This window comes from Cynocephalus volans, chromosome 11 (assembly GCF_027409185.1).
Source record: "Cynocephalus volans isolate mCynVol1 chromosome 11, mCynVol1.pri, whole genome shotgun sequence".
NCBI classification, from domain to species: Eukaryota; Metazoa; Chordata; class Mammalia; order Dermoptera; family Cynocephalidae; genus Cynocephalus; species Cynocephalus volans.
The window spans coordinates 107026819-107050804 of record NC_084470.1 but is presented as its reverse complement, the minus strand read 5'-3'; the positions used below and the strand labels follow the sequence as shown (position 1 = coordinate 107050804).

The window sequence follows — 23986 nt, the reverse complement described above, 5'->3', positions numbered from 1 at the left end:
CCAACATTTCCAACTCATTCCCTTATACAATTTGGCTTGTCTTTTAAAAGACCCAGGTGAGCACACTGGACAGTTCACTTCTCAATGTTCTTTGCCTGCTCTGGGTGCAAGAGACAGAGATAAGACGCGCTACACCAGTGCAACTCAAAAACTGAGCACCACCAGCACGACCTGGAAACTGTTACAAAAGCAAAGTAACAAGCCCTACCCCAGACCTAGGGAATCAGAATCTCTAGGAGTGCAGGCCAGCAATCTAGGTTTTAACAAGCCCTCCAGGTGATCTGCATGAAGTTAAGATTTGAGAAGCACCTGGCTATACTAGACCAGTGGTTCCCAAACATTGCTCAACATTAGAATCACCTGAAGAGCAGGTGATTTAAACATTCTAACACTCAAGCCACACACGAACCAATAAAACCAGACTTTCTGAGTTGGAAACCCAGAGATGAGCATTTTTAAAAGTGAGAATGGAAGCGCTGAAGGAGATGGAAGGCTGACTTCCTGTGATTTTTACAGTTAATCCCCTGCCTTTGCAGAATAACGCAAAGATAGTTGGAGTGATTTTAACATATTTTTCAAATATGTCATCTTTTGGAATAATAATGAGCAAGGAAAATAATAGCAAATTATCTTTTTTTTATTTGAAATTTTGAGTGAATTAAATAGTCTCTTCTGGGAGTGGCTTGTGGTAAATGTGCAAAAGCAGATGGTCCACAACAAATTTCAGTCCTTTCGACAAATGAATAAGCCCATACCCCCATAGGCAGAAAGATATTTTTTTTCCTAAGGTCAAATTAAATGACAAGAATAAGTTGGCAATCTAAGAAATGACTTTTAGATATCTGTTTTTCATTAGTTTAACTATGGAAAGTGATGATAGTCCATTTGCTGTTAACGTCTCTACAACTCTGTGATTTGTGGCCAAATACTGAAGTTTACTTGATGGTGTGGTGATTTTAAGCACAGCCAAATGATCAGATATAAAGGAAAAGTGTTGACACGGGACATTTTTGAAGCACTGGGAGCATGCCTCTCCTTTCTGGGGGTTGTAGCAATGGTGTGACTTTGACAGCCCAAGGGGCTGTGTTTACAAACCAGACCAGTGTGACAGGATTTGACTGATTTCAGGATTGGCCAGTTCACTCAGCCCGTCAATTTGCTTGAAGTTAAATTTGATGAAAACAAATTTAATCGAATCTGTTTGGCCAATTGCCCAGTTTTTTTGTTTTTCGCAGTTTTTTTTAAATTTGAAAGATAATGTGTTTCTTATCATAACTTGAGAAATGATGCAAAGGTCACCAAAATTAAATTCTCTCATTGAGGAGGCATGTACTGTAGTGACATTGTGGCCTTGTGACGGCCTTCACAGAAATAATCCTATGCATCTGGCAAACAGCTGGGAGTCCTGAGATTGGTTACCTCTTTAAAGACAAGAAGCGGCTGAAACCATGGAAACCCCAAACTGCTTTAGCAAATGGTTCTCCTAATCCTAAAAGTTCTTGACTGCAAAAATAGGGCTTTCAGCAAAAGAAGTCAGACAAACCGTGAAAATAGAAACAGCTTAGGTACTCACAATCAAAGTAGAGAAAGGCCATAAGAAAGGGGCAATAATGCTCAAAAGAGGTAGAATACCATAATCATACTCTCTGGGTGAAGAGACCCCATGTTCCAGTACAGCCAGGGCAGTACTATATCCTAAGATTTAATATTCCATAACTAGGAGAAGAATTAACATAAGCGTTCTGAAGGTCCTCTAAGATCTAGTGTGTCTTAGTTTCTTCTTGGCAAGAAAAGCTATCATATTTTAGAGTAAAGTGATCCTACCTCTCTTGAGACCACCTACCCTCTACTCAGTGTTTTTCAAAGCACAGGATTCATGCCACTGCTGGAACATAAGATAATTTTAGGGACATAGCATTTAAAAATAGGAGCTCAGGATAAGCCCTGGGGAGCACACAGGCCCCCAATCCACATTCTTTCCCCACTCCAAATCCTGTCCTGAAACACAAGGGGTCTCATATGCATGCCACGGACTCAACAACCCCCATATTTAAGCACCAAATACATCCTTCCTAACCTACCAATTCCCCCTTGCCTACCCCTCACACCTAGGGGTGCATACACCCCAGCAGGCACGGCCCATCTCTGGAGGACACACATGGGGAGAATCTGGTGGCCTTGGGTGTCTGGAGCAAGCAGTGCAAGTCTAGAGTAACTAGGGTCTGGGAGGACGTGTCCGCTTGACTCCACAGACTCCTCTTCCCAGGGATGGGGCATAGCTGGAGGACAGCCAAGGCAGGGCCCCCTAAGGAATGGGGCCCAGGGGAGGGGCCCAGTACTGGGGTCCAAGGACATAGAGTCCACTCTCCTGTCTCAGCAAGTGCTCTTTCAGCCTGTGAACACTGAAAGGCCAGGTGCTTATCACTTCATAGGTGCTTCAATATTTAGTAAGGGTTACAAGCTCAAAAAAGCCAAAAGAGCCTGGAAGGAACCTAAATGAGTGAAGGAGGCTGAGGCAGGCCCGCGGAAGGCATGGGAGCCTGGTGAGCTGGACAGTGTCCGTCCGAAGGGAACAGCCTCCAGGCCAGGGGAGTTTGGGCTCAGTGTTGCTAGAGCTTTTAATTTAAAAAAAAAAAAAAAAAAGCCAGAAATCTAAAAGATTGTACAATTTCTTGATTCTTAAATGCTGGCAAATAATTCAAAATCTGTTTATAACTCCCTGAAACCAAAAAGCCACATTTGCCAGTGGGCTTCCGCTTATGGGCTACCGGTTTGCAACCTCTGAATGAAACCTTCATCGTTAGAGTGTGTTGCAGTCTGCTGCCCTGGGAATCCACACAGCTGGTGTAACAAAAATACGATCCCTCTTCCACATAACTTATTTTGAAGCTAGATCACATTTTCCCAAATATCTCCTCTTTTTTAAAAGGAGATATTTGGGAAATTTAGCTACTTAGCTAAAACACCTTCAACTGCTACTTCTAAAACACGGCTTCTGTGAGGGGTCTTCAAAAAGTTCAAGGAAGGATTTTTATTACCTTTTAATTCCATTTTCCCCTGAATTTTTTGAGGTGCCCTTGTAAGTCCCACAGTGTCACAACCACCCATCTTGGGAAACCCCTCCCTCAACTGTTTTCAGGAGTGGGCAAGATGCTTTAGAGACAATGCTCTTGCTTGCTGACAACTGCTTTTCCAAGGTTTGCACACCTGGGTCCAGAAAAGGAAATGCTGACTCAGTCACCGAGCTGCTCGTCCAGGGCTGGTGACTTCAGTAAGTGGACGGACGTCTAACACTGTGAACGACATTCTTGATTAGCCGGCCAGTGTGAAATGAGGTGCGTATTTGATCTCCTGTCAGAGTAGCAGATGGAACACAGCAACCTTGACACGGTGGAGGCAGGACTTAATGGATCACCCTGAAGTGCCTGGGACTGATTAGCCGTGGTGCAGCTACATGCAGTTTTAATTGATTGATTTGAGTTTGTGGTCAGAAAATGACTGTCGGCTCCAGCTTATCTATAATTATCAGTAATCAGAACCAGACCTCTCTTTCCTTAATAGGCCAGGGCTCCTCCAGCGTGCTTGGCTTTTCTACTTTTCAGGCTTTCTGTAACCATCACGTAAAAGCTTTCCTTGCCATAACATGATACCTGGTGACCATCGGGAAAAAAGACTCCAGGGGAAAGAGCATAAAGGTAACAGGAACACTGCTCATTCATTAGCTTAACAGTTTGACTATTTTGAGTTCAGGATAGTTTCAAATTAATAGGAGGTCTCTTATCCATAATTTAGGGAGTCTCTTATAGGTAAAACCAAGTGAAGGATTAAAATAAGAATTCCTGCAACTCTAGCCCAAATCTCATTTTTAACCTAAAAAAAAAAATTTATCTTGACACTAATTAGAGGCTGGAACCATTTCTAGGAGAAATGTCCTGAGTGTCCCTTCTTGAGTAAAGCAAGACTGAGCATCCAACAGGCCTCCCAAGTCAGAAACCTGGAATTATTCCAGACTCCTTCTCCCCACAACCCTCCATCCCCACCAAGTCCAATCACTGAGACATACTGATTTCACTTTTTGGATCTGTGTGACCTTAGAACAGTGTCTTGAAGTAATGGAGACCTGGGTTCAAATCCTGGTGCTGTGGCTGATGAGTTGTGAGACCGTGAGCAAGTTATTCTCCCCCCGTACCTCATTGCCCTCGGCTCCAATACAGAGTTCCTCTACTTACCTTAAAGGACATTAAATAATAACTAAATGGGATAGCATGTGTATCAAATGCAGTGCTTGGCATGCATGCGCTTAAGAATGTGTTTAAAATATTATCATTGATCTATTATGTTCTATCCCCACCAGTAGAATGTAAGTCCAGGACAACAAACTCATGGCTAGATGAAGGAGGAGGAAGAAGAGGAAAAGAATGAAGGAGGAGGGAGAGGAGGAGGGGAAAGGAGGGGGGGGGGAGGGAGAGGAGGGGGAGGGGAAAGAGTTGGGGAGGGGTGGGGGAGGGGGCGAAGTTTATGGCAGAGGTGACAGCTCTCTTCACCCTCTCTGAACTTGTGTGAATTCCCCTGGCTGTCACCTTGGTGCTAGGGCCAGCCATCTAGGGGTGACATCTGTGCCAGTGGTGTCACCATTTACTGCAGCTGGAGGGTTGCATCTGCTGAAGCCCTGCTACCACCTGACAATGCAGAGTGACAACCTGCTGTGCTAAATTATCTTTTACTTCTGACTCCTAAAGCTGTGCTTTGTTATCTCAACCCCAAAGATGTAGTGTCTAGCTCTTCCAAAAATCTCTCTGACACTTTGTGTGTGAGAAAACAGGCCCATTGGCTTTTTTTTACTTAAATAACCTGACGGTTCTATGACTGTAAGGGGAGGATCAGTAACCCCATTTTAGAAATGGGAAAACTGAGCCTCAAGAGGTAAAAAAAAATTTTCTCTAAGTCACACAGTGACCCAAACTCCAGGTTATCTGAGCATATAAATATTCTTTTCACCTCTTTCTTGTGAATTCATTGCTATAGGTGCTTCCTCTTCTTTGAGAGTAGGGAAGAGCAAATGCTGGAGTGATCTCCTGAAGAAGACTCTAGCCTTTTTCAATTTCCTAATCTCATCAAGAGGCAAGCAAAGAGGATCGCATGTTTACCGCTCCGCTGGCACTTCACCACATGCTCCTACCTTTAAGTGGCTCTCAGTACTCAGAATGCATGGAGGAAATAGCCTGGGCCTAGAATAAAGACATGAGTTGGATTTCTGGCTCCTTATCTTCTCTCACTTATTAACCAATTTTCCTTAGTGGGCCAGGCTCTATTTTATGCCTGAGGATACAACAATAAATAAAGCAATGTCTCCACTCCCATGCAGCTCAATCTTTCAGGAGAAGACAGAAAATAAACAAATGGAGAAATAGATAAATAAATGTCAAATGGTAATAAATACTATGGAAAAAATAAAGCAGGGTAAAGGATAAAGAAAGTTGGAGGAAGGGGCTATTTTATATAGGATGGCCAGGGAAAGGTTTCAAGGGGAGGTGACATTTAAGCAGAGATGGGAATTAAGTGCTCCAGGCAAAGGACACAGAGCAGGTGCAAAGGCCCTGAGGTAAAACATGACAAGCATGTGGAGAACTGAGGCACTAAGTCCAGGCAGCAAGAGGGAAACAGGAAGGGGTGGAGATAAGGGTGAAGGGGGGAATGAGGAAGAGAGGAAGCAGGTCACATAGGACCTCATGGGCCACAGTAACTACTTTGGATTTTCCTGTGAGGGACACATCAGTGAGGGCTTTAAGCAGAGGAATGACATGGTCTGCCTCATTTTTTTTTTTAATTGAAGCATAATTGATTATACATATTTGTAGGGTATAGAGTTGAGTATCAATAGCTGTGTACAATAGGTGATGGTCAGATCAGGATAGTTAGCTTATTCTTCATTACAACATGTAATCATTCTTTGTGTCTGTTAACAAATTTCTCATTAATCCCCCTCCCCTCCTCCTTTCCACTAACCAGAGTTCAGTTTTCTCCTGAAAGTTCAATGTATTATTGTAATTGTTTCTTTCTTTCTCTCTTTCTTGTTTATTTGTTTGTTTATTTATTTATTTAAGTCCACTTATGAGTGAGGACATGTGGTATCTCTCTTTCTGTACCTGGCTTGTTTCACTTAACATAATTTTCTCCAAGCTCATGCATGTTGCTGTGAATGGCAGAATTTCACTCTTTTTTATGGCTGAGTAGCATTCCATTGTGTATGTATATCACATTTTCCTTATCCAGTCATCCATCACTGGACGTTTAGGTTGGTTCCAACTCTTGGCTATTGTAAATAGAGCTGCAGTAACCATGGGAGCCCAGGTATCCCTTCAACATGATGATTTCCATACCTTTGTGTATATACCCAGCGGTGGGATGGCTGGATCAAATGGCAGTTCTATCTGTAGTTGTTTAAGGAACCTCCATACTGTTCTCCGTAATACCTGTATAATTCACAATCCCACCAACAGTGCAGAAGGGTTCCCCCTTTCTCCACATCCTTGTCAGCATTTGTTATTCTCTTTTTGATAACAGCCAGTCCAGCTGGGGTGAGCTGTTATCTCAGAGTGGTTTTGATTTGCATTTCCCTTCTGTTTAGTGATGCTGAGCATTTTTTCATGCACTTGTTGGCCATTTGTATGTTCTCCTTTGAGAGATGTCTATTCAGCTCCTTTGCCTATTTTTTAATCAGATTATTTGTTTTTCTACTGTGAAGTTGTTTCAGTTCCTTGTGTATTCTGGATATTAATCCCTTATCAGATATATAGTTTGAAAATATCTTCTCCCATTCTGTAGGTTGCCTTTCCACTCTGCTGATTGTTTCCTTTGCTGTGCAGAAGCTTTTTGGTTTGATATAATCCCATTTGTTTATTTTTTCTTTTGTCGTCTGTGCTTTTGGGGTCTTATTCATAAAATCTTTGACCACTCCTACATCCTGGAATGTTTCCCCTATGTTTTCTCCCAGGGGTTTTGTAGTTTCAGGTCTTATACTTAAGTCTTTAATCCATTTTGAGTTGATTTTGGTATATGGCTAGAGGTGCAGGTCCAGTTTCATTCTTCTACTTATGGATGCCCACTTCTCCCAGCACCATTTGTTGAAGAGGCAGTCTTTTCCCCAATGTACGTTCTTGTGCTTTCTTCAAGATCAGTTGACTGTATATATGCGAGTTGATTTCTGGGTTCTCCCTGCGCCGCACTCTCCCAAGTGCGCCACGGGCTCGGCCCTTTTTTTTTTTTTTTTTTTTTTGTCTTTTTCGTGACCGGCACTCAGCCAGTGAGTGCACCGGCCATTCCTATATAGGATCCGAACCCGTGGCAGGAGCGTCGCTGCGCTCCCAGCGTCTGGGTTCTCTATTCTGTTCCATTGGTCAATATAACAGACCAACAAAATAAAAATTTGTTTTTTGAGAAGATAAACAAAATAGACAAACCATTAGCCAGAGTAACTAAAAAAAGAGAGAAGACCCAAATAAAAATCAGAAATGAAAAAGGAGACAACCACAGAAATACAAAGAATCATTAGTGACTACTATGAATGCCAACAACTTTGAAAACCTGAAGGAAATGGATAAGTTTCTGCACACACACAGACTACCAAGACTGAACTGAGAAGAAACAGAAAAACTGCCTTGCTTTTTAAAGGCTATCTTTGGCCGCTGTACAGGGACCAAGGCGGAGGCAGCAGTTAAGAAGCTTTTGCAATAAGTCAACTCAAACAAAAGATTAGGCGTCTCAGATAGAAGTGGTGGTGCTGGTGATGAAGGTGTCAATGGTGGGTTACTTTTCAAAGGCAGAGTCATTTAGCAGCTGTGCTCCTGCAGTTGAGATAGTGAACCCCTCCTGGCTCAGTTACCTCATCAACAGCATGAAGATAACAATACCAATCTCGTAGAACCATTGCGTGAATTAAATGAGGTAATTTATATGAAGGCTATACCTGTTTCTGGTTTCCTTTGTTATTCAGGACAAAGTGCAATCTTATGCAAAACTCCATTGCACATATATTCGGAGACCAAGATGTGAGATAGCTCTTTGTCTTCGGAGTAGCAAAAACAATTTTGAGCCCATAGCAAGATTATGTACACTCATTTGTCTCAGTTTTCAAATAAGAAAACTGATTGCTATAAATATTCCTGTCAGCTTTCATGGTCCATATTAGGACTTGGTGCATCAAAAAGTATAAAATAGTTTGTCAAAAGCAAGGGAGAAGGGAACCATGAGAGAGTTTGATTTGTAAAATAAAAACTGGAAATAGTTGCGAAAATATCTTAATAGTGGTTTTGACTGGTGGGTGATATTGAAAAGTATGTTAGTACCCTCTGTGCTTTTCTTCATTTTCCAAATCCATAAGATGAAAAAAATATTTTAAGAGGATTTATTCCTACATCCATTTAGAGAGTTAGAATCTCTGAGAGAAAAAGTGAGACAAGTAAACGAGTCAAGTTGAAGGTATAAGGGAGAGAAGGGTAAAAAAATTAATATTTTGTGGGTATTGACTACACACAAGGCACATCAAGTAGATATTCAATTTATGCAAATTAATTTAATTACTTTAATTACAATTTAAGCAAATTAATTTAATCTGTTGCAGTAATAATAGAAACAGATTCACATGACAATGTTTAGGCATCTATGTTTTCTTACAGGAAAAGGATGCAGTATAGCAACAGCATTCAAGTAAGGATGTGCATCACAGCAAGGGACCTGCCGGGGACAGGCCCACACTTCAACTGTCCTCCCTTTGGAGGCTGTCCCAGGACACACTTCCTTCTTGAATCAAGAGCCACTGACATGTGCATGGAACACTGTAGAAACAGTGATCCCTAAATAGAGACTGGCCTGGACTTCTAATACCCTGCTGGTCACACAGGTCTATTCCTACGTAACCAGCCCCAGTGACAGAGCCTTTGAGGTCTGAGATCAGGCGCAATCCATGAGTCTCACTGTTATCAATACACAATGCTGACAAGCTGGTGCAAACCTCCTCGAAACTCCTCAGACCCATGGTGACAAAGCAGCACTATTAATCTTCACATTTCATGCCTTGGCTCCCCTAGAGTCCTACTTCTTCCTCTTGAAGGCAACTGTGCCTTCTGTGTTCCATCTGGTTTCTCTCTCTGGCAACATGTCAGGATAATTAGATCCTGTACATGCAAAGATGAAATGAAAAAAAAGGTGACCTGCCTGGCCCAGTTTCAGGGTAAGACATCTGTAAGGTAGGCATTGCCACTGCTAAATCCAATTATTTCTTGACATATTATTAGGCTAAGCATCTCCACCTCTTTCCTCTGCCTTGCCAAGTATCTCTTATTCGGTTATCCTACCTCAGTATGAGGAGGCTGAGAGAGAGTGCAGAGAAGAAAACTATCCTGCCCCACAAACAAGGAAAATGAGACTCAGAAGGTTGAAGTGACTTGCCTACTCTCTGACCCTAAGGAAATCTAACTTATAAAAGCCTTTTTTCCTTCATGAACTTTCCACCTCTAATCTAAACCAAATTCGTGCATTTCACCAGGCAGCACATCGCTTCTCTCACTCATCCCAAGGCAATGTCCAGGGCCCCTACCAGCTCACACAGCACCTCAGTGCCAGTCAGCAAAGGTGCCCCCTCGTCTTGTAAGCTGCAGCCCTGTGCAGGCTGGAGCTTGGCCTCTGTTCTCCCTGGGCATGACGTCCTAGGTGCAGCTCAGACCCCTCACAACTGTGCATGCAGATCTGTAACATGGCTGGACAGTTTAGGTGGCTCCCAACATGAAGAAGTTTCCACTTAAGAATCTTGGTGACATTTTAAGTTAAAGATGTCAAAACTTCGGGATATTATCCTCTTGTGAAGCATTTTTCCATTTTGTTCATTCCCATCAAATGTGCTCTCAGCCTTGGAATCAAAATCTGTTCTAGCTGGCTTGTCTCCATCCTCACATCCAGGTTGACACCAAATCTTTCCAATTCTCTTTTGAAAAATAGCAAGTATATTTTTTCCCTGCAACTACTACCCTCTATTAGCTTGTGGATTTCATTCCTAGACTCCTGAAACAGATTCCCAGTCTGTTTTATATTTTAGCCTTTTTACTTCCAGGCCTTCCAACACAACAACAGGAATCATATTTTTTGGCCACTATTTTTAATCATGTTAATGCCTTTCTCAGAATACTGCATCTGAAAAAAAAAAAAGAAAAATCTCAAGCTTCCATTCTCTTTACCAGTTTTAACCCCACCAAAAAAAAAAAAAAAAAAAAAAAAATCTCCCTAGTCTTACAGAGCAGTTGTAGTTTGGCTTGTCAAGGAACAGACCTGAGACAAAGATCAGTATTCCCTTGGGATCAACACCTGGGAAAGAGAGGGGGAAAAGCAGGATTGAGCAGAGGGAGAAGTCGGGTTGTGATACTGACCTGACAGCCTTAGCCAACTCCACAGAGAGCTCCAGTGCTGTAGGTCCCTGTCAGAATTGTCTCACTCAGGACTGAATGGCCCTCCATTGGTCATTGCATTCAGGCTACACCTGGTCCTAGGACTGCAGCTGACACTGTCATCTCCCCTCCTCCACTATTCACCTAGAATCCCCTCACTTCAGGCAGTACCTCTACTAGTCTCAATGGCTTACCTGGTGACATCACTCATCTCCGAGGGGTCACCATGCCCTTACCAAGCTTCTCAGTACTCAGTACTGTCAACTCTGTTCCTCCTGAAATTTCTCATTGGCTGACTCTCAGCCCAAATTTTCTATCTCTGCTTCATCCCGTTCAGTTTTTACACCCCACCTTTCTCTTTTCCCTGCGTTTCATTACGAGGTAGCTCCACTTAACCTCCTGGTTAATCCCTTTCTCTTTCTTTCACTTCGTTCCCATCTCCTCCTCTATTCTATCATGAGGCATCACAGAGCTTTGAGAAATACTTGTGAAACACACACTCGCCTCAGCGGGTACAGGAAGAAGAAGAGTGGGGAAGAAGGGGAAAATAAACTGGCAAAAAAAGAATTTCTTTGAAAAAGGGGAAGAGGGAGCAAAACTACTGGGCTGGCCAAGAAGTCAATAGGAAGGCATTCCAGCTCTCTCCCAACAACTGCATCCAATTCAAAGTATGGAGTGAGTACTCACCCAGAAAACCAAATGACCACTTTTATATTCAAGAGACTGCTTTTGAGAAGGGGTGTCCTGGACTCACCGTCCCTAGCAAACCAGCATCATTCCTTTTCCATCCAACAACCCATCGATTTGTATTATTGATTGAACAAATACTTACTGAGTATCTATGTGCCAGTTCAGAGAATACTTCATGATTACGCAGGAGGAGTTTAAAATCCTGTTTGGGACTTCACTTTAATAAAGAGATAAATACAGTTCAATGGTATTTTTGAAAACAGAAATAAGGCAAAGTATCAGGAAAAATTAACGTAAATGTCTTCATTTCTCCCTGTGGATTTTCAGATTCAATGAATAAAACTCACATTTTTCTAAAATAGAGTGACATAAAAGTTTAAAAATAAGAAGATATACAAATTAGAAGTAGAAAGTAAACATTAATATCAGAAAAAAGTAAAATTCACAGCAAAAATATATTACCCGAATCAGTCTCCAGCCTCCACGATGACACTCAGTGACCCTGCCTTCCAGCACCCACAGTCTTGTGTCAATCACTCCACACTGCACTAGGACTGGTCTGTGTGACCACTAGCATACGTGGAAGTGACAATACATCACGCCTAAGGTAAGGCTGCGAGAGACTGTAACTTCCGCCTTGGGTGCTCGTGTTTCTCTCTTCTCTCTCTCTCTCTCTCTCTCTCTCTCTCTCTCTCTCTCTCTCTCTTTCATCCTTTGCTGGAAGGGAGTGAAGAGAGGGAAGGTGTGAAAAGCAAGTTGCCACATTGTGAACAGTTCTATGGAGAGGGCTGCATGATGAGGAAAGGGGCCCTCCAGCCAGCAGCCAGCAAGGAACTGAGGTCTGCCAACATTCAAGTGAATGAGCTTGAAAGTGGATTCTCTTGAGACTGCAGCCCAGGAAGAAAGCTTGACTGCAGCCTTGTGAGAGATGTTAACCCACTACCACTCTCCTAAGCTGCTCCCAGCTCCTTCACCTCAGAAATTGCATGAGATAGTAAATGCTTGTTGTTTTGAGGTGCTAAGTGTTGGAGTAATTTATTTTGTAGCAATAGATAACACTATCAAAGACATTTACTTTTAAAAATATACAGACCACAGTGATAAGAAAAAAATATTATACCAAAATTACAAAAGAAAAAGAATATTTAACAAGATGTATTTAAATATGTAAAAGAAAATTAAATGTAGCACTACACTAGTAAAAATGAAACATATTTTTAAATATATGATTTTCTGAAAAAATATCAAACCAAAATTGACACCAGAAAGCTTAAAAAATAGACTAATTACTGACTTTTTAAATTACCTCTCCAAAAGCATCTAGGGTTAGTTGCTCCAAGCAATCAGTACGTCAAAGGTCTTAAGTAAGATAAATACTTTGACATAAAAAAATAATAATAATAAGACAAAAGGGTATCCAAATTAGCTTTTAAACAATAAATTGAAAGCAAAACCTAATGGTTAAACCTTACAAAGATAAAGAGAAATCTAATTTATAAATATAGACACAGTATTTATAATAAAAAAAATTTTAATTAAAATACACACAGAGTGTAGTCTTTTCAATTGATAAACCAGAAATCTGCTGTGATTGAAGTCAGCTAAATTTCTCAAAGCCTTGGGAGGGTCTGAAATGAGGCAACAGTCAGGTCCGCACATCTTGGAACTGTTACTACAGACTGTTTTTAACCTAAAACCAGACATGCCGACACCTAAAGAAGTTGTTAATTAACTTAGGAATGAGGAAAACGTATCTTGTGATCTTTACTTATAAATCTGTACATAGATGTAACCAAGAACCAGTCATTAGCCTATGGATGCTATGTAACCAATAAAAAGCCTGACAGACTGTCTTCCCATGCTGCAGTCATACATAATTGGCTCAGTTAAACTCTCTGATACTTTATTAGTGCCTCAAAATCTTTTTCAAGTTTGATACAATGATGCTCAGTCAATTAGGTATTCATATTAAAAAATAAAATGACTTTACTATATACCATACATGAAAACCCATTCTGAATGAATTATAGATCTAAATGTGGCAAATATGAAAGATAACATAATAAACCAATTAGAAGATATTCTTAAAATATAATTCAAAAAGATAACATCCTTAAGACTTTGAAATAGGTAAGAATTTGCTAAATTGAACCCAAAATGACTATCCATAGGAAAAGATTGAGATGTTGGACATTAAAACTAAGTACTTCTTTTTAACACAAACACCATTTAGACAATGTAAAAATAAGCCACAGAGTGGGGGAAGATATTTGCAACAAACATAATTAATAAAGGGCTTGTATCTAGATAAATAGTTTTAAACTTCCATAAATTAATTACAACTAGATATGTAATACAACAGAGAAAAAGGGGGAAATACTTGAGCACACACTTCACAAGAAAAGGATATCCTCAACCTTATTTGTAGTCAGAGAAATGCAAACTAAAACCTCCATGATATACTACTACATACCCACGAGAATGATTAGAATAAAAAAGAGAGAGAATTCCAGCATTGACATGGACATATAGCAATATGATCTCCTTTATATTGCTGGTGGAAGGTAAATCAGGACAATGATTTAGGAGAACTATTTACATTATCTACTAAAGTTGGACATGTAAATATCCATGACCCAGCAATTTCACTCCAGAGTATATATCCCACAGAAAGGAGGCCGTGTAAACCAAAAACTATTTCCAAGAATGTCCAGGGCATCATGATTTATAAAAACAAAAAACTATGAACAATAAATTATGGTAAATTTAAACAGTGGAATACTATAAAGCAAAACAGTGAATGAACCACAGCTATATACAAAAATATGAATGAGTTTCACAAACATAATATGGAGCAAAAGAAGCCAGACACAAGATTTAGATAAAACGATATTATTTATAGAAAGTTGAAAAAGAGGGGTGACTGAGCTACAGTGTTAGAAATGAGGACAGTGGATCAAGATGGCAAAATAGATGGTCCCCAGCATCGCTCTCCCCACAACTGATCAATTTACAACTATTAAAAAGCAAAGACTGCCAACCTGGGACCACTGGAGATCATGAGAATAGGAAGAGAGACCCATGCAGTTCGTGAAGGTGGGAGAAGCCAGACAAGAGGAAGAAGAAACTTCTCTGACCATTTCCAGCCCTGGCTGCTTCAGGGCCAGCCCAGTGAACACGTGGAGCAAAAGCCTCAGCTGAGCCCTTTGTGTGAAGTAGGTTGAAATCTGCAGAGGAGAAGATAGCCTCAGAGTGCACCATACCTGCCTCCAGGCCAGTGAGACCACTGACAGGGTTCCCATGGACCAACATAGGAGCGAGGGGCCACAGCCAAATGAAGAAAGGAGCCACCTAGAGGCCAGTGAGTCATCACAAGTGAAGCATGCCTAGCATTTAGAATGTGGGGGAAGGCTGGCCCACTGGAGGACTATTGGGGCACAGTGTGGGCAGCTGATCTGCCTTCCAATCGAGACAGGCCCACTCAGTGGAGATTGGTCAGGGTGATAAACTGCACAGGGTGAAGTTTGCAGGAAAGAGTCAGTCTCAGGCCAGAATTTCCACATAGGCAAGGTGTGTCCGACTTCACAAGACCTGGAAGTGATTAAAAGGCCAGCAATTAAAATCTGAGCCCCACAAAAAGCTTTCCCCAGAGACTACAAAAAACTCTTAGAGCTGATAAATGATTTTAGAAATGTTGCAGGGTATAAAATCAACACACAAAAATCAGTAGCGCTTTTATACTCCAGCAACAAACTAGCAGAAAAAGAAGTCAAGAAAGCTAGCCCATTTACAATAGTCATCAAAAGAATAAAATACCTAGGAGTCAATTTAACCAAGGAGGTGAAAATCTCTATAAATCACTGCTGAAAGAAATTAAAGAGGACACAAAAAGATGGAAACACATTCCATGCTCATGGATTGGAAGAATTAACATTGTGAAAATGTCCACACTACCCAAAGCAATCTACATATTCAATACAATCCCCACCAAAATATCAACGACATTCTTCACAGGAATAGAAAACACAATCCTAACATTCTTATGGAACAACAAAAGACCCTGTATAGCCAAAGCAATCCTGAGCAGAAATAATAATAATAATAATAATAATAATAATAGTAATAATAAAGCTAGAGGCATAACACTACCTAACTTCAAATTATACTATGAAGCTATAGTAATCAAAACACCATGATACTGGTATAAAAACAGACACTCAGACCAATGGAAAAGAATAGAGAACCCAGAAATCAACCCACATGCTTACAGCCAACTGATCTTTGACAAAGACAACAAGAACATACGTTGGGGAAAAGACTGTCTCTTCAGTAAACGGTGCTGGGAAAACTGGACATCCATACCCAGAAGAATGAAACTAGACATACACCTCTCACCATATACCAAAATCAACTGAAACTATAAAACTACTAAAAGAAAATATAAGGGAAACACTTCAGGAGGTAGGACTGGGCAAAGACTTTATAAACAAGACCTCAAAAGCACAGGTAACAAAATAAAAAATAAACAAATGGGATTATATGAAACTGAAAAGCTTCTATAGAGCAAAAGAAACAATCAACACAGTGAAAAGACAAACTGCAGAGGGGGAAAAATATTTATAAACTACGCATTCGACAAGGGATTAACATCTAGAATGCACAAGGAACTCAAACAACAATAAAAAAAAAAATCTGATTAAAAAACAGGAGCCCGGGCCGAGCCCGTGGCGCACTTGGTAGAGTGCTGCGCTGGCAGCGCGGCGACGCTCCCGCCGCGGGTTCGGATCCTATATAGGACTGACCAGTGCACTCACTGGCTGAGTGCCGGTCACGAAAAAACGACAATAAATAAATAAATAAATAAATAAAAAACAGGAGCTGAATAGGCATTTCTCAAAGAAAGATACCAAACAGTCAACAGACACATGAAAAAATGCTCAACATCACTCAGCATCAGGGAAATGCAAATCAAAACCACATTGAGATATCACCTCATCCCAATTAGACTGGCAATTATCAAAAAGACAGAGAATAACAAATGGTGAGGATGTGGAGAAAGGGGGACCCTCCTGCACTGTTGGTGGAACTCCAAATTAGTGCAGCCATTATGGACAACAGTATGGAGGTTCCTCAAACAACTACAGACAGAACTACCCTATGATCCAGCAATCCCACTGCTGAGTGTACAGCCAAAGGAATGGAAATCATCATATTGAAGGGACACCTGCACTCCCATGTTCATCACAACATGATTCACAATAGCCAAGAAATGGAATCAACCTAAATGCCCATCAAAGGATGAATGGATAAAAAAATCTGTGGTATCTATACACAATGGGTATGTCTTCAGTTACAAAAAGAAATGATATCCTATCAACATGGTTGGAACTGGAAACCATCACATTAAGTGAGGTAAGTCAGATCCAGAAAGACAAATACCACATGATCTCATTCATATGTGGAATCTAAAAAAAAAAAAAGAAAAGAAAGAAAAAAAAGTGGTCTTCAGAGAAGTAGAGACTGGAATATTGGCTACCAGAGGCCAGGAGACAAGGGGGTTGGGAGGGAGAAGAATGGTAGACTAACAGGTACAAAACTGTGCTGTCTACCCTAAACAAATCAGTGTGCAGTATATGCACGCATTGAAACAACACACTGTACCCCACAAAAAAATATATAAATGTTATTGAAAAAAACTTAAAAAAAAAAAGAAAGAAAGAAACGAGGACCATGGTATGAGGAGGAGAAAGCAGTGATTAGGAGGGACATCAGAAGACTTCTGGATGCTGGGAATTTCTTCCTTTACTTGCACAGTATTACAGCTGTGCTCTCTTAGTGAAAATTCACCGAGTTGTACTTATGTATTGGAAAGTTTCCTGTATGTATTTTATAATTCAATAAAATACTAAGAAACAAAAGCTCATACTTTCACCCCACCATGGTATTTGAAAAGAAAAGTCAGATAAAATAAAAAGTCTATGCATTAGAAATTTTTGAGTACAGGTAGTAAACTATTCCAGTACATTGAACCCCAGATTCAGGATGTAACAGACTACCCACCATGGAACTGGTGATTTTCAGTTGGATATGAGGCATCCTTATGGCAACATAAGGCAAAGATGACTATGAAGGTTCAGTGAGATTTCATTCATTTGAAAGGACGTTCAGTGAAGAATCTCAGCAAGTTCTGCAGCTACTGAGCAGTGATGCAAAGTGTCTTGATGATATGATTGACCTAGAGTTATCAGTCAATTTAACCCAATTAGTCAAAGCTGCCTTTGACCAGACTTTGGAGAAATATTAATTATGACCCTTCTATATGGGATCTTTAGTTGATACAAGACTGAAGTTTTACCCTGACAAATAGAACTTCAGAAATTTATTCCATGAACAAAATCTATGTGAGTGAGTATAGCTCCTGAAAACCTCTTTCCCGTCACCACTGGCTATGGCTCATCCTTGGAACTGAAAGAAAGACCTTCTTGCAGTTCAGTGGATACAATACAAGATTTTTGAGGCACTATCTATATCTCTCTTAGTGGCCTGAGTTGGGGACATTGGTGGGCTTTAACTGGAAAAAAAATAAAATAAAATAAAATAAATAAAACTACATAAGGGGAGGTCCAGAAAAGAGAAAGAGAAGATTTTGAACCCTTTAAGAATTGCTGAAGAGACACATTGAGCAAACATTTAAGACTTCTTTATCCTGTTCTATACATTTAATGACTACTTATTTATTATTTTCCTCCAGCTTGTGCCAGGCACTATTCTAAGTGCTGAGAATCCAACAATAATAAGAACAACAACAAAAAAAAAACCCAGGAAAAATTTCTGATTCTATGGAGCTTGTATTTCAATTAGGAAAAACACAACAAAAGATTAAAATGAACATGGTATGTGAGAGGTAATGAATGCTATAGAGAAAAATTAAAACAAGGAATAAGGAGTGTGGAGGAGGGGTTGCAATTTTTAATAGTATGATCACTGAGAAGGAGAAATTTGAGAAAAAATCTGATAGAGATGAGGAAGCATGTACACACACACACACACACACACACACACACACACACCTCTGAGAGAAGAGCAATCCAGGCAGACAGAACCAAATGGGGAACATGCTTGACTTGTGTGAAAAACAGCCAGAAGGTCAGGGACAGCCACAGGAACACGCAAGGTACCACGTTGCAGGCCATTGTAGGACTTGGGCTTTTACTCCTAGTGATGTGGGAAACTCTTAGAGGTTTTGAGCAGAGGATAGTACGCTGTGACTTTTGTATAGGAAGGAACACTTTGGCTGCTACATGAGCACAGACTCAGGTTGGATGATGACAAAAGCATGGAGACCTGGCAGAAGGCGATTACAACACACAGTAACAGAGGAAGCATCTGGGGACAGGTATTTGCAGTGAAATGATGAGAAGGATCATATTCTGGATACTTTTGAAGGTAGAGACAAAAAGCATTTAGTAGACAGATTTTTATTTAGATCGATTAAACATGGGATGTGAGAATAAAAGAGGAGTTCAAAATGACTCCAAGAGTTTGGTCCTGAGCAGCTGGGAGGATGGAGTTGCCATTTATGGAGTTATGGAAAATTGCACGAAGAGTTTCTGTGGAGGTGAGACACATGATATCTGAGATGCCCGGTGGACATGCAGGTAGGCAGTTGAATAAGTTTTGCATCAAGGGAGAAGGTTGGGCTGATCCTTTGAGCATGTATTCCAATTGCTTCATTTCCAGTTCACATCACTTCTTTATTCTAAATCCTCTGATGACTTCCCAGATATACGCTAGGGAGTGGTCAGCATTTGGATGGTTTTTAAAGCCATAACAAAAGATGAGATCACCAAGGGAATGCAAGTACCTATAAATAGAGATGAGGTTCAAGGATGGGGCTCTGGTAACCCCAACATAATTTCTCATCAGCCCTAAAATATTTCCCAGAGAGAGGACCAGGGCCATCTGGACTTGTAGGGTTCAAAATACTCCACTTAGGAGGTCTGAGAAAAGCTGGGGGCTGCCTTCAGGGTTTGTGTCCGTGTTGCTGGTGTTCTACAAAGCTGGGGAGATTTCTGCTACCCCTGGTGGGGGTTGAGGACTGGAGCAAAGCACAGCAAGCAGATGATAAACTAGGGGAAGTGATAAGGAATGATAATCTGCAGATCCCAGGCACAGAGACCACAGCTTCCTCCTAGAGAGCCAGAATTGTGCTTTGAGACTGGCAAAAACTACAGTTACAGACATGTTGAACTAGGTGCTGCCCCATGAAAAGGAACTATAGGGATCTGTTTTACACTGTATTTCTGCCTCCATATTCCCAAGAGCATAGTGGGATAACTGTGAGCATTATGTGACCAATACCTGAAAGAAATCAGATTGCTGGAAGCCTAAGATAAGTAAGCACAACTTGTCTAAATATAAAATATTTGACTTGCCAATTTGGGCATTTTATCTGGAAATCATCCAAGTCAGCCAATCTCGGGAGCTAGTGAGCTAGACTTCTTATCCCTAGACAAGGTGGGGAGGGGGTGGAGATGGGATTCAGGTTTTTATGGAGCCTGAAGCTTATACAGTTTGGGGGGCCCTTTTTTAAGAAAAATAATGCAAAATTAGACATGGCCCTGGAAAAGATCTATGCAAATGAGGGCCATAAAGCTTTATTAACTTTACAGAAAGTCCACCTCTGATCCTGGAGCAGAAGACAGAAACCTTGGGAACAGTAACTGATCACTTAATCCATTGTCATCAAGTCCATCGTACAAATGCCAAGATACCTTCAGAGTTAGCCAAGTATCATGGGGAAACTCTCCTTCATGTCTGTTTCCCACTCGAAGTCACACAAATAAATGGAAACGTAAGTCACTTAGATAAAGGCAGACATAGTAAATATTCTTGTTAGTTGGGTTACCACGCCCAGCAATCCTAAGAGATCTAATAGTTTGAACAATCTAGCTGTGCTTCATTGATATGAGAAACAATGTGGTCTGAGCCAAGGGCCAGTGGCGGCATCAGGAACGATATCACTGGCTATATCCTACATGTAGAGTCACTAGATAAAATACATGATGCCCAGCCAAACCTGAATTTCAAATAAACAGTAAACAATTTTCCCAACATTCTTATGCATGTGACATACTCATACTAGAAAAACACTCATTTAAATTCAAATTTAACTGGGCATCTTGTATTTTTATTTGCTAAGTCTGGTAATGCTACCTACACTGATTTCTGCTTTGGTATACATAATGAGTTAGAATTTGAAGAGCCCTACTAAGGAGTAAACCTAAGGGATACACTATAAATATTGTATTAGTAGGTCACAGGGTTGCTGCCCACATTGGTTCTAAAAGGTATCATTACTCATATAATGCTCAACTGTGATATCAGAATCTGCATAGGGGACTGAGGGCTATGCAGAATTTGTGCACGTTTGATTAGCACAAAGTAGGTGACCTTTTTGTAAAAGCTATTCTCTTAACTGATGGAATGGGTGGAAACACCGCTCGTGTAAATAGGCAGCTTTATTGGTAACACAATATTTCCTTGTGCTCCCAATATCCCAAAGGGATAAAATATTTTGTAAATGCTGGAAGTATGATAACCGGTCAAAAATGCGTAAAGCAGCTAATTTTGAAATGTGAGTAATGTGTCTACTTGTTCAGCCAGGTAAAATTCACTCATTTTCCTTTAAGACAGAAAATAGAATTAAATGTAAAACGTAAGTCCCAGCTGATAGAGACACTTACCAGTACTATGTCCAAATACTTTCTGTACCTTCCAACCACTTTAGTTATACAATGTTTATTAATAACTACTATTTTAGTACTTTATAGTTTTCAAGTATTTATAGATTTGCATATGTTCTCTTATTCCTTTCTCATAGAACTTAATATTTTATCACCATTTCCACTTAAAAATGATTTATTCATTTGACAGATGTTTACTGTTTATCAACCATGTGCTCATAATACAACAGGAAATGTCTGTCCTTACAGAATCTACCTTCCAGTAAGTGAGAAAAAAACACTTTAAAATATAACAAAATTTTAGATGGCAATGTCGCCACAAAGAAAAAACACAGGCCAAGAGGATAGAGACAAAGGCTGATATTTTAGATAGGGTGGAGAAATCCTCTTCGAGGTGGTAACATCTGAGCATGGAGTTTATAATAAGAAGAAGAAGCAAGCAGTGGAAACAGGGGAATCCCTTGAGTAATGGAGACGTCCTTGAGAAAGAAATGAGCTTAGCAAATGAGATGTTTGCACAATAGCGAGAAGAACTAGACGGCTGTGGGAGAGTGTGTGTGGTGTGTAAGGAGCTGAGGATCAGATATGAAGGAGACGAAGTAGAAGGGGTAGGCAGAGCAAGGTCTCAGGAGCCTTGAAGGGCATGGTGAGGCATCTGTGTATTGCTCCAGGGCAACAGGAAGGAACTGGAGGGCTTTGGTAGGATGTGACATGACCCAATGCACAGTGAAAGGGTTGATCTGGCTATTCAGCCTAGAGATTGGGCAAGAATCAAGGAAAGGAGGACAACAGTAGCCATAGTCTGGAGGCTATTTGATTGTATAGGTATGAGAACAACTTGCCTTAGACTTGGCAGTAACTGTGAAAGGGAGAGAAGTGACCACATCTGTCAGAAAGTAGAGCAGCAGGACTCGCTACCAAGTAGGAGGTTAGAGGATGGGAGAAATGACACATGAAGGGTGACAATGGGATTTCTGCCCAGTGAAAGGTTGGGTGCTATTGACTGAAAGGGGAGTAGAAGCCCATTAAGATTAAAACGCATTCCCATAATCACACTTCAAGTACCAGAGCCAAGATTTAAATTCAGATCTTTCTAATGCTCAGTGAACTGCTTAGTGTCTACTAATGTATTTATTTATTTAAAAGTCCCCCTTTATTTTTTTTAAGTTAATGGTCTTTTTATTGGGGAAAAACTGGCATTTACAACTTGGAATGGACGTAAATGGTAATTTCTTGAACAGCAATGTTGATGGTTGTGCTGAAGTCCACAGGCACAGCCTACTCTGCTGGCTCCAAGTCATGGTTCAGAAGGTTTTAAAAACAGAGAGTCCAAAGATGCTCCCTTGGTAAAGTTTCCTAGAAGACATTTGTGTGAAGGGTAACAGCCTGACACCTCTTTCACTCTAGTACAATGCAGATGCTAAACATAAGTGGGCATGTCACCAGAGTGTGTCATCATCACCATGGGTCAGAGCACAAGGAGTACAGGAAGACCACCTTACTGGTAAGGCTACATCTCAACAGTTTATCCTTCACCTGTTTTTCTGCACATCATCCTGAGGTAAACCAATTTTACGTATGTTTTCAGTAAACCAGCTATGACAATTTTTACTAACAAATTGAACTAGAACCCATTTGAATAAGTTTTGAATTTGTTTTTTCATTTTTAATCCAAATGCCTGACTGTGCTCAGCTGTCTAGCTGCATGCATGAAAAACTGGCCAGCCCAAACAGTGTATTAATCGTTAGCAAATGGAACTTTAAGGAGCCCACTAAGTGCTTCCTTATCAATAAGGTAGTACAGGTATATTGTAACAATGATGCGTAGCTTGATCTTTAGGGGACAGGACTACCAACTAACACACGTAGATTTTGTGTGTGTGTGTGTGTGTGTGTGTGTGTGTGTGTGTGTGTGTGTGTGTGTGTGCGGACAGAAGGTACTTTTGACATTCAGTTTTGCTATATAGAAACAGAATGAATAAATGAACTTTTTTTTGTAGGAGATAAGTAAAAGATTCAATTTGATTCTTCTAGAGGGGGAAAAAGAAGTTGAAACTAGGTCGTCATCTTGCAGTCATCATCTGTACGAGTTCTTCGTAGTTGACTTGTCCGTCTCCATCAATATCTGCTTCTCTGATCATTTCATCTCCTTCTTCATCTGTTAGTTTCCTCCTAAGTGTGTCACGATGTGACGTAGTTCTATCACACTCACGTAACCATCGCCATCCTTGTCAAAGACTTGGAACGCCTCACAAATTTCTCCCTCTCTATCCGTATCTTTCATTTTTCTAGCCATCATGGTCAAAACTTCTGGGATGTCAATGGTACCATCACCATCAGGATCCACCATCAGGATCACATCCCACAACTCAGCTTCTGTTGGGTTCTGACCCAGTGACCTCAGAGTTCCAAGTTCCTTTGTTGTGATGGTGCCATTACCATCCCTATCAGACAGAGAGAAAGCTTCCTTGAATTCAGCCATCTGTTACTCCGTCAGTTGATCAGCCATGGTGCGAGCAAAGGGAGGAAGAGCTGAGAAAGCAAGAGCGGCTGCACCAGGGCAAGGGCTGTGATGCGGGGGTGCACCTGCTGTCGCTGCCGCTGCTGAGGCAGCCTTCCTGCAAGTAATGGCACCATGCCCACAAGACTCCCAGCACCACTCAAAAGCCCCCCTTTTCAACCCTCCTGCACTGTTGGTGGGACTGTAAATTAGTACAGCCATTATGGAAAACAGTATTGAGTTTCCTTAAACAACTACAGATAGACCTGCCATATGTTCCAGCAATCCCGCTGCTGGGTATATGTCCAAAGAAATGAAAATCATCATGTTGAAGCGATACCCGCACTCCCATGTTTATCGCGGCTCTATTACAATAGCCAAGACATGGAACCAACCTAAGTGTCCATCGATGGACAACTGGATAAAGAAAATGGCATATATAATGGAATACTACTCAGTCATAAAAAAAAGAATGAATTTCTGGTGTCCACAACAACATGATGAGCCTGGAGAAAATTATGCTAAGTGAAGCAAACTAGGTGCAAAAAGAGAAATACCGCATGTCCTCACTTACGAGTGGGAGCTGAATTCATAAAGAAAGAGGGAGGGAGAGA

General features: G+C 40.8%; 1 pseudogene; it reads right to left on the bottom strand.

The window, feature by feature from the left end:
* Nucleotides 1–22935: 22935 nt before the first annotated feature.
* Nucleotides 22936–23381, bottom strand: LOC134390005 (calmodulin-1-like; annotated as a pseudogene).
* Between the last annotated feature and the right edge of the window lie 605 nt (nt 23382–23986).